Source organism: Danio aesculapii, chromosome 4 (assembly GCF_903798145.1).
Source record: "Danio aesculapii chromosome 4, fDanAes4.1, whole genome shotgun sequence".
NCBI lineage: Eukaryota > Metazoa > Chordata > Actinopteri > Cypriniformes > Danionidae > Danio > Danio aesculapii.
Genome location: NC_079438.1, coordinates 60,068,853 through 60,081,352, shown reverse-complemented (window position 1 = coordinate 60,081,352; position 12,500 = coordinate 60,068,853). Strand labels below are relative to the sequence as shown.

At 35.0% G+C, this 12,500-nt stretch overlaps 1 protein-coding gene across 4 annotated transcripts in view; it reads right to left on the bottom strand.

The window, feature by feature from the left end:
• The window catches only part of eps8a (epidermal growth factor receptor pathway substrate 8a), a 37,779-nt gene extending 30,643 nt beyond the window's left edge, over nucleotides 1-7,136 (bottom strand). For all 4 annotated transcript variants that reach the window (XM_056456310.1, XM_056456311.1, XM_056456313.1 and 1 more), the window contains exon 1: nucleotides 6,986-7,136. The gene's annotated coding sequence lies outside the window, so the exon portion shown is untranslated. The remainder of the gene's footprint in view (nucleotides 1-6,985) is intronic.
• Nucleotides 7,137-12,500: the final 5,364 nt, after the last annotated feature.

Below are 12,500 nucleotides of genomic sequence, written 5' to 3'. Positions count from 1 at the left end.
CCTCTCACCCTGCTCACAGACTGTTTTCTCTCCTGCCTTCCGGCAGGCGCTTCAGGCTCCCCCGGACAAAAACCAGCAGACTGAGGAACAGCTTTTTCCCCAGAGCTGTCTTCCTTCTGAACTCTGCCCCTCACTGACTCTTTTGCCCCCCCAATACACCCCCCACACTCCTCTAACTTATACTCCTCATAATCACTGCACTATTTAACATTTGCACATATACATACATATATACATATATATATAACTGATTCATTCATCTTGAGTTGTACACACCCACTGAACATACACATCTGTAATTATGTTTATCTGCACACTCCTGATTATTAATAGTATCCTGTACACATATTGATTATTGTAAATCTCTGTTCATAGCTAATACAACCTGTATATAATGTTGACAGCACCTCCATCTGTAAATATCACCATAGTTTCTCTGTAACTCATCCCTGTATCCTGCAGCTGCAGCTGCTGCACTCCTAAACTGCATTTGTTGCCTTGTACATGTGTGTTGACAATATAGTTGAATCTAATTCTGCATCTTCATATTCTGCATGTACTGTATATTCTCTATATTCAGGTATGAGGAGAGCGCGACGCTGCGGCTCTGATTGCATCTCTCAGACAGGAAGTAGAAAAGCGTCTCATTGTGTTCAGCAGCTGTGCTATGAATAAACACAATAAAACACACACACACACACACACACACACACACGCACACACACACACACACACACACACACACACATGACTCTGTAGATAAGCAGGAGGAAACTGTTCAATAAAGCTTGTTTAGCTGGAAGCAGTGAACACACACACACACACACATACACACACACACACACACACACACACTGAAGCGTTCTGCGATGATCAGATCTATGAAGGTTTGGCTTGATTTACCATTATGAATGTAGAATTCCCACCAACTATTCCAGCATATGTTTCACACAGCGAATGCCCTTCCAGCTGCAACCCAGTACTGGGAAACACCCACACACACACTCAAACACTACGGCCAGTTTAGTTGATCAGTTCCCCTATAGCGCATGTGTTTGGACTGTGGGGGAAACCAGAGCACCCAGAGGAAACCCCCACCAACACGGGGAGAACATGCAAACTCCACACAGAAACACACACTGACCCAGCTGGGACTCGAACCAGAGACCTTCTTGCTGTGAGGCCACAGTGCTAACCACTGAGACACCATATCACTATAATTTGTAATCAGTAATATAATATAATCAGACTGCTTTTAGATTACCTTTACTGCTAACACTTATTTGACATCACACATATTGAAGGATGACGGCAGCACGGTGGCTCAGTGGTTGTGGTGACCCCTGATAAATACATTTAATACCCACAACACATATAATCCATCAACGATAAACACTCCTGAAGATCTGTTAAACACCAAACGCTCAGTTTCAGAGCTCTGAGACTCTCCCACAGAGACAAAACAGCACAAACACTTCACACACACACACACACACACACACACACACACTCTGGGAACATCCAGAAATACTCTGGAACCGTGGGCCGCGGGCCAGAGGAGGATTCACATGGACTCTGAAGACCCAGATGAGTTTATAAACAACTCCCACAGACATCTGCAGCTCCGACAATGATGCAGGAACACTGCTGACATACACTGATGAGGAGATACTCTGAGATATTTATTGCAGTTATATCAGCAGAGCGCTTCAATAGCTCTATTCTGATGATCCAGTATGGGAGCGCATCTGCATGAAATTTCATAAACTCAATCACAAGCATTGATAAATACAGTAATATACAGCAAATACACAAATTCAAGTTCATTTGTATAGCGCTTTCACAATAATTAGCATAGCAATCAACATGTTACAATAATCCCCACTGTAGATCCTCCGATTATTGTGATATCCATGATAAAACCATGAACAAATGTGAATGTATTGTGGAGCCCTAATGAGAACACTTCAGACAGCGGTGTAATATACTTCATAATACACTAGATGAACAGAAGATAATGGAAACATTAGCGTTATGTAACAGGGGTCCATATTTAACCCTGTAGCACTGGGACCTGCACTGCTCATAACACCAATTACTGAACCACTAGAGATCTACACTACACCCTTATTAGGGGACGTTAACCATTCACTACACTACACAGAAACACCTGAGCATACAGCTTCCCAGAATCCCTACAATCAACCTGCAGAAGTGGACAAACCAGATCAAACCCAATATAAAGCTAACAGCGTCTAATCTAACATTATTAATGATCACTGCAGTTACTGTATATTTATAAAGTCTGATCTAACATTATAAACATACAGTAACCGCAGTGATCATTAATAAAGTCTGATCTAACATTATAAACATACAGTAACTGCAGTGATCATTAATAAAATCTGATCTAACATTATAAACATACAGTAACTGTAGTGATCATTAATAAAGTCTGATCTAACATTATAAACATACAGTAACTGCAGTGATCATTAATAAAATCTGATCTAACATTATAAACATACAGTAACTGTAGTGATCATTAATAAAGTCTGATCTAACATTATAAACATACAGTAACTGCAGTGATCATTAATAAAATCTGATCTAACATTATAAACATACAGTAACTGTAGTGATCATTAATAAAGTCTGATCTAACATTATAAACATACAGTAACTGCATTGATCATTAATAAAGTCTGATCTAACATTATAAACATACAGTAACTGCAGTGATCATTAATGAAGTCTGATCTAACATTATAAACATACAGTAACTGTAGTGATCATTAATAAAATCTGATCTAACATTATAAACATACAGTAACTGCAGTGATCATTAATAAAGTCTGATCTAACATTATAAACATACAGTAACCGCAGTGATCATTTATAAAGTCTGATCTAACATTATAAACATACAGTAACCGCAGTGATCATTAATAAAGTCTGATCTAACATTATAAACATACAGTAACCGCAGTGATCATTAATAAAGTCTGATCTAACATTATAAACATACAGTAACCGCAGTGATCATTAATAAAGTCTGATCTAACATTATAAACATACAGTAACCGCAGTGATCATTAATAAAGTCTGATCTAACATTATAAACATACAGTAACCGCAGTGATGTATTAATAAAGTCTGATCTAACATTATAAACATACAGTAAGTGCAGTGATCATTAATAAAGTCTGATCTAACATTATAAACATACAGTAACCGCAGTGATCATTAATAAAGTCTGATCTAACATTATAAACATACAGTAAGTGCAGTGATGTATTAATAAAGTCTGATCTAGCATTATAAACATACAGTAAGTGCAGTGATGTATTAATAAAGTCTGATCTAACATTATAAACATACAGTAACTGTAGTGATCATTAATAAAGTCTGATCTAACATTATAAACATACAGTAACCGCAGTGATCATAAATAAAGTCTGATCTAACATTATAAACATACAGTAAATGCAGTGATCATTAATAAAGTCTGATCTAACATTATAAACATACAGTAACTGCAGTGATCATTAATAAAGTCTGATCTAACATTATAAACATACAGTAACTGCAGTGATCATTAATAAAGTCTGATCTAACATTATAAACATACAGTAAGTGCAGTGATTATTAATAAAGTCTGATCTAACATTATAAACATACAGTAACTGCAGTGATCATTAATAAAGTCTGATCTAACGTTATAAACATACAGTAAGTGCAGTGATTATTAATAAAGTCTGATCTAACGTTATAAACATACAGTAAGTGCAGTGATCATTAATAAAGTCTGATCTAACATTATAAACATACAGTAACCGCAGTGATTATTAATAAAGTCTGATCTAACGCTATAAACATACAGTAACTGCAGTGATCATTAATAAAGTCTGATCTAACGTTATAAACATACAGTAACCGCAGTGATCATTAATAAAGTCTGATCTAACGTTATAAACATACAGTAACTGCAGTGATCATTAATAAAGTCTGATCTAACATTATAAACATACAGTAACTGCAGTGATCATTAATAAAGTCTGATCTAACATTATAAACATACAGTAAGTGCAGTGATGTATTAATAAAGTCTGATCTAATATTATAAACATACAGTAACTGCAGTGATCATTAATAAAGTCTGATCTAACATTATAAACATACAGTAAGTGCAGTGATGTATTAATAAAGTCTGATCTAACATTATAAACATACAGTAAGTGCAGTGATGTATTAATAAAGTCTGATCTAACATTATAAACATACAGTAACCGCAGTGATTATTAATAAAGTCTGATCTAACATTATAAACATACAGTAACTGTAGTGATCATTAATAAAGTCTGATCTAACATTATAAACATACAGTAACCGCAGTGATCATAAATAAAGTTTGATCTAACATTATAAACATACAGTAAATGCAGTGATCATTAATAAAGTCTGATCTAACATTATAAACATACAGTAACTGCAGTGATCATTAATAAAGTCTGATCTAACATTATAAACATACAGTAACTGCATTGATCATTAATAAAGTCTGATCTAACATGATACACATACAGTAACCGCAGTGATCATTAATAAAGTCTGATCTAACATTATAAACATACAGTAACTGCAGTGATTATTAATAAAGTCTGATCTAACATTATAAACATACAGTAACTGCATTGATCATTAATAAAGTCTTATCTAACGTTATAAACATACAGTAACTGCAGTGATCATTAATAAAGTCTGATCTAACGTTATAAACATACAGTAACCACAGTGATCATTAATAAAGTCTGATCTAACGTTATAAACATACAGTAACCGCAGTGATTATTAATAAAGTCTGATCTAACATTATAAACATACAGTAAGTGCAGTGATCATTAATAAAGTCTGATCTAACATTATAAACATACAGTAACTGCAGTGATCATTAATAAAGTCTGATCTAACATTATAAACATACAGTAAGTGCAGTGATGTATTAATAAAGTCTGATCTAACATTATAAACATACAGTAAGTGCAGTGATGTATTAATACAGTCTGATCTAACATTATAAACATACAGTAACCGCAGTGATTATTAATAAAGTCTGATCTAACGTTATAAACATACAGTAAGTGCAGTGATTATTAATAAAGTCTGATCTAACGTTATAAACATACAGTAAGTGCAGTGATCATTAATAAAGTCTGATCTAACGTTATAAACATACAGTAACTGCAGTGATCATTAATAAAGTCTGATCTAACATTATAAACATACAGTAACTGAAGTGATGTATTAATAAAGTCTGATCTAACATTATAAACATACAGTAACTGCAGTGATCATTAATGAAGTCTGATCTAACGTTATAAACATACAGTAACTGCAGTGATCATTAATAAAGTCTGATCTAACATTATAAACATACAGTAACTGCAGTGATCATTAATGAAGTCTGATCTAACATTATAAACATACAGTAAATGCAGTGATCATTAATAAAGTCTGATCTAACATTATAAACATACAGTAACTGAAGTGATGTATTAATAAAGTCTGATCTAACATTATAAACATACAGTAACTGCAGTGATCATTAATGAAGTCTGATCTAACGTTATAAACATACAGTAAATGCAGTGATCATTAATAAAGTCTGATCTAACATTATAAACATACAGTAACTGCAGTGATCATTAATGAAGTCTGATCTAACATTATAAACATACAGTAAATGCAGTGATCATTAATAAAGTCTGATCTAACATTATAAACATACAGTAAATGCAGTGATCATTAATAAAGTCTGATCTAACATTATAAACATACAGTAACTGCAGTGATCATTAATAAAGTCTGATCTAACATTATAAACATACAGTAAATGCAGTGATCATTAATAAAGTCTGATCTAACGTTATAAACATACAGTAAATGCAGTGATCATTAATAAAGTCTGATCTAACATTATAAACATACAGTAACTGCAGTGATCATTAATGAAGTCTGATCTAACATTATAAACATACAGTAAATGCAGTGATCATTAATAAAGTCTGATCTAACATTATAAACATACAGTAAGTGCAGTGATCATTAATGAAGTCTGATCTAACATGATACACATACAGTAACTGCAGTGATCATTAATAAAGTCTGATCTAACATTATAAACATACAGTAACCGCAGTGATCATTAATAAAGTCTGATCTAACATTATAAACATACAGTAACCGCAGTGATCATTAATAAAGTCTGATCTAACGTTATAAACATACAGTAACCGCAGTGATCATTAATAAAGTCTGATCTAACATTATAAACATACAGTAACCGCAGTGATCATTAATAAAGTCTGATCTAACATTATAAACATACAGTAACCGCAGTGATCATTAATAAAGTCTGATCTAACGTTATAAACATACAGTAACCGCAGTGATCATTAATAAATCTGATCTAACATTATAAACATACAGTAACCGCAGTGATCATTAATAAAGTCTGATCTAACATTATAAACATACAGTAACCGCAGTGATCATTAATGAAAGTCTGATCTAACATTATAAACATACAGTAACCGCAGTGATCATTATTAAAGTCTGATCTAACATGATAAACATACAGTAACTGCAGTGATCATTAATGAATCAGTGACAGATTAATAGCCAGATAATGAATAAATTGATCAGCAGGAAAGGGCGCGTTCCTGTACCTGCGCGTGACAGCCTTTGCCATGGCAACCGGTTCAGTATTTACCGCGCGCGGCCATTAAAGCAGCAAACGGAACATTCAGCGACATCAACACACGAAATAAACACAATAATGAACACAACAGCGAAACCACCGGCCCGACTGAGCTGCTGTTTGCGTTTAATAGGAATACACAACCCAGCGGCGCAAGTGAACAGTCTGTATTGTGTAAATATGTGTGTTTGTGAGTGTTGCGGTGTGTGTAAACAACACACTCACCTGTTTGTGCGGTCTCCGCTTTTACCGCATGACAGAAGCACAAACACACACGGCTCGTCCGCTGACGGCGACTGTCACGGAGTTTCTTCGTTAAATGAGCAAATGATCCTCCGTCTGTGTGAGTTTGACCGCGCTCCGCCTCACAGACACGAGCGCGCGTACCCGCCAGCGCCTCCATGCGCGCGCGCGCACGCGACATCACATCACACCTGAGCGCGCAGGTGAACCCAGTGTGGCCAATTTAGCAGTTTTGTTGTAAGATTTAGCGAGTTTACTTATTATTTTAGCAACTTCTATCACTCTATCTATCTATCTATCTATCTATCTATCTATCTATCTATCTATCTATCTATCTATCTGTCTGTCTGTCTGTCTGTCTATCTATCTATATCTGTCTGTCTGTCTGTCTATCTATCTATATCTGTCTGTCTGTCTGTCTATCCATCTATAATATAATATTGACTATTTAATAATAATAATAATAATAATAATAATAATAATAATAATAATAATAATAATAAAGAGTTTTTAAAAGTAAAACGACCACACACACACACACACACACACACACACACACACACGCACACACACACACACACACACACAGGCAGTACTGTGAACACTCAGCAGCTGTAACATGATCTGATATTCAGTGAATTGATCAGATGATGAAGGTGTTTTATTATTTGCGGAGTTCAAACAGAGCTGAACAAAGAGTGTGTGGGTGTGACGCTCCACTACACCAGCCCTGTGTCTGCTGTTCCACCTGCTGCTTTACAGCACACACACACACACACACACACACACACACACACACACACACACACAGAATCAGAATATAACATAGATCAGGGCTGAGCTTTCCTTCACTCTCGTCTCCATCATCATCAGACAGAAGCAAGACTGCTGAATAAGATTGAGCTATCAAATCATTCCTGAACACTTTGGTACATCCTTTTAGATTAGTTTTGTTGTTTTTGTGTGTAAATAATACTCACTTATTTAAAGTGAGCGTATAGTAAACACATCTTCACTTATTTATGAAGCCTGGTTATGCCTGATAAAAACAATAATCAAACATTACAAAGTCAAAATGATCAGATAAAGTTGAAGTTGTGAGTTAATAACTCAATCTTATGACCTACTGAGTCAAAATGTGATTTAAAAGTCTCAATTATGATTTAATAACTGGAAATGATCACTTAATAAGTCTGTAGAATGCACAGAAATCAATTAATATGCATTAAATATGAGAAACCGCTAATTTACAGTAATATTTACAGTGTTGTTATTATTATTAATTATGTTCTGCTTATCACATGTGTGTTGTTGTTATGCTCACTGTGCTATAAGGATGCTCTATATCCTCATTTCATGTGTTCACATCATCTCAAAACAACACAGATTTGATGGAAAAACACAATTATAGTGGATATAATCTGTGAAAACAGATAAACACAGAATATTTAGTGATATTACTCTTCAATACTCAGTGTAAAAACAGGATTAACTTCTGTATTAATATCATTTCCATCCGTTTCCCTTTTATTTTTTTTACATTTGTACTTTTCAATGCACAACGTAAATACATGATGAATGAAAATGATAAACACTGCCCATCCCTGTGTGTGTGTGTGTGTGTGCGTGTGTATAATACACCATGAGTAAATATTGATGTAGGTCTGAGAAAGCAGCTCATTCTTTCTCTTTCCCTCTTGCAGTTCCCCTCTGAGTTTAAACTCTTCATTAAGCTGGTTCCATCATTCAGGGAAGGATTTATAATTCCATCCAGCATCTTAATTTCAGCTGGATCTACACTGTATGTCTGTTTGTTCATATGCTGTCATTCTAAAGTGTTTTATTTGAGAAATGGGGGGAAGTAAGAGATAATAAAGAGAATAGAGATGCAGTCAAGACAAACGGATCTCTGCAGCGCTACACATTATCTCCATAATAGGTTTCGTTTTGTTTCATGTTTTAAATGTTTATTCATTATTAATTAATAAAACTAAACTAAATAATACTAATTAAAAATGCTAGCAGAGGATGGTTTCGATCCATCGACCTCTGGGTTATGGGCCCAGCACGCTTCCGCTGCGCCACTCTGCTGCCACACTGATAGAACATCGAAAAACACAGATTTTAAATAAACCTCAATCCAAGAGGAGCACTGGTATATCTACTTACCAGCTCAGGTATATACTATTATATTAAATACTAATACACTGACGAGCTCACATTATTTATATTACATTATTAATCACGTCTTTAAGCATTAACTTCGCTTCTCTGATAGATCGATGCATATGTGTTGCGGTGCGCCCTCTGCCGTTTAACAGCCACACTGCACTGTCTAAAACTAGCCATTCAGATCCACAGTGAAAAATACGAGATTTCTTCAATGAGAGTACATCAGCTTTAATAAATACAGCAATAAATAACTGGATTATAATATTATAAGAGCAGGAAATGAACATGAAATATTTATTTTTGATAAAACTATCCTCGTCAGCGGGTGAAGTCTAGAAGGGATACAGCTGCGGATACTCGCACTAATATAGCGTCATGTTTGCGACACTGTTCAACAATAATAAAGACTTGTACATTATTGTGACGGGTAGGTTAAGGGTTGGGGTAGACGCTAATAAAATACAATTATTTAATAATTTAATAAATATTATGAATAATACTCGGTGTATTTTCTGTTTTTACATTACTGTGAGGGTTGGGGTAGGATTAGACACTAATAAAATATGCTTATTAATTAATTAATAGGGATAATACTCGAATAAAGCCTCATTTATGCAGAAGCTAATGCTAATTAAAAGCATAATAATCGTAAACCAAGTGATTCTTCAGCTAATGAATTCACACAAAGCCTTCATTAAATGTGACGCGCACAATGGCGACGCCTGCTGGACACACTGCGCAAACGCGGACAAATTAAGTCGCATGTATTTGGGTGAATCGATTAACGTAGTTAATACATAATATAATAACATAGTTTTACAACAAATTCCATGGGTAAACTTTGGTTAACGTTAAAATGTTAGTTTTATGTGTTTTATGTGTAGTAAACCCATGGTCAAATTTCCGGAAGCGACGCTAGCAGCCGATTGGCCTACAGAGTGACGTCATAGTTCTACATCACACGCCCGTTTTGTCATCAGTTATTTTATTCATGAATACAGATATTTCAGAGCTCCTCCACTACTCAATTGTCTTTATAAAAGAACTAAAACCCTTTTTGGATGCCCCTGCTAAACTAAAATAAACTTTATTTGTAATGTTTAACCTGCTTTAGCCTGTGTGTGTTTTATATTGCTTGTTTGACTTTAGTTTGGGTGATTTTCGTAACTTTACACTCTTTGTGTTCATTTTTCTTTCATTGTTTTGGTATTTCCCTTTTCTGGACTGAAGGTGGCGCTCTTGTGCTGAGCCGTCCACGCTTGATACATCATTCTGTAAAGTTTAATGGCATTTGGTTGTATTTAGATTTAGTATTTCCAATAATAAAAATAACAAATACATAAGATTAACCCAGCTCTGGGATGCAGCTGGAAAGGTATCCGCTGTGTAAAACGTATGCTGGATTAGTTGGCGGTTCACTCTGCTGTGGTGACCCCTGATGAGTAATGGGACCAAGCCAAAAAGATAATAAATAAATAAATTAATTAAAAATGTTTAAAAATAAAAGTGTTTGTCATCAGTTTAATCTATAGATAAAATCGGTTTAATCACATCATCACCCTCTAGCGGCCAGAACACGCCAGCGCTCTGAATCAAAGAATCGACTCAAAAGATTCGAAGCCTCAAACAGCAGCGTTTCCCTTCAGTTTGCTCAGAGCTCATCGCTATACAGTAGTCAGCTCTTAAAGTGGATCAAACACGTTTCAAAAATTATCCCAAGACAATAATGGCTGTTTTTATAGCTTTAGCATAACTTTGATGACAGAAAATGATCCTCTTTAAGTGTTGACTACTATAACTCAATATTAAAGACGATGCATTTTGATACAGCAAGTGTATTATTCATAAATTAACAGGTTTAATATAAGTATAGGTAACGCTTTAAAATATTGATCCATTAGTTAAAGGGTTTATTGATATGAACATGTAGTGGTTTTGATTTGTTCTAGTTGTTGTTGTTAATTAAGTTAATGCGATGCGAGTTAAACTAAAATGAAGTGACGTTATTTAACTTAATGTTAACAAGCACCACTTTAGATGTTAATAATGCATTAGTAAACGTTGAACTATGATTAGTAAATCATTTACAAGATTATTCACGCTTAATATTAGTAAATACATTGATATACATTCTCCACTCTAGTCCAGCAGGAGGCGGAAGTGCACTGTTTAATCACCGCCATTATTCAGAGAAGAACACCAGCGGCCTCGCGTCGTCTTTATAATTAACAGACACGTCTTTAAAACATTTTGTGTCGTGATGCCACATTTCAGTTTACATGATATCACTCTAATAAATAAAGACTTTCAACACTTTCGCGTCAGTTTCACGCGTTTTAAACAATACTGCACATAATTCCTCCACAAACTCTCGACATCAAGACACATCAAAACACCATTAACTGTGTTAACGCTTATTTACAGCCTGCTGCTTTACACCACTGTGCAAACTGGAGCTGAATAATGTCTTTAGCAGTCAGTTTGAACGAAATTAAATAGTTCAGATGTACTCACCTGCTTCATTCCTGCAATGCACATGCGCGACCTGCGCCATGTTGGATCATGGTTGATGTGCATTGGAATGAGTCTACTTGTGTGGTTTTATCTGTATATTCTTTGTTTATTTCCTGTTTAACAGTTTCATATTTGAAACACAGCCCTGATCTTCATGTTGGTGTATTTAATGTCCTTCAATAAGTGACATTCTGGGGATGTGGACATCATCAAAGTCTGATTTCTCCATTAAAATGTGACCCTGAGCCTTAAATCCCACCATAACCCGAACTAACTGCTGAAGAGGAATGGTGTATTAATCACAGTTCACACATTAAATAAACAAAACTGAATAAAACCACCTTCCTCCAGTGGTTCTAAACCTATTTAAATGGAGATATTTTTGAGGAAAGATAAAAATGAGTAACCATCAACACTCATTACAGACGTCAGTGGACATCTTCCTTAGTGTTCACCTGAAGAAAGAAGCTCAGGATTGGAAGAAGTCAGTAAATAATTACAGAATCTACAGTTCAGAGTGCACTTTAAAGGGTCACGAAACATTAAAACACACGTGTTGAGCTGTTGACAGTCAAACATGTGTCCCACGCTGCTATAAACACTATTAGCACACATATATTTAGCTAAAATGGGAAATTTGGGTCATTTTGCGTTATTTCCAGCAAATTAATTCCTCCAGTTTGAAATGAATTTTTGAAGCTGCGTCACGGCGATAAGATACGTGTGTGTATTCCAGCGTGGATATCTGTATCAGTGAGTACAACATGATGTCTCTGAGTGTGTAGCATTCATTCATGAGAAAGACTTGGTT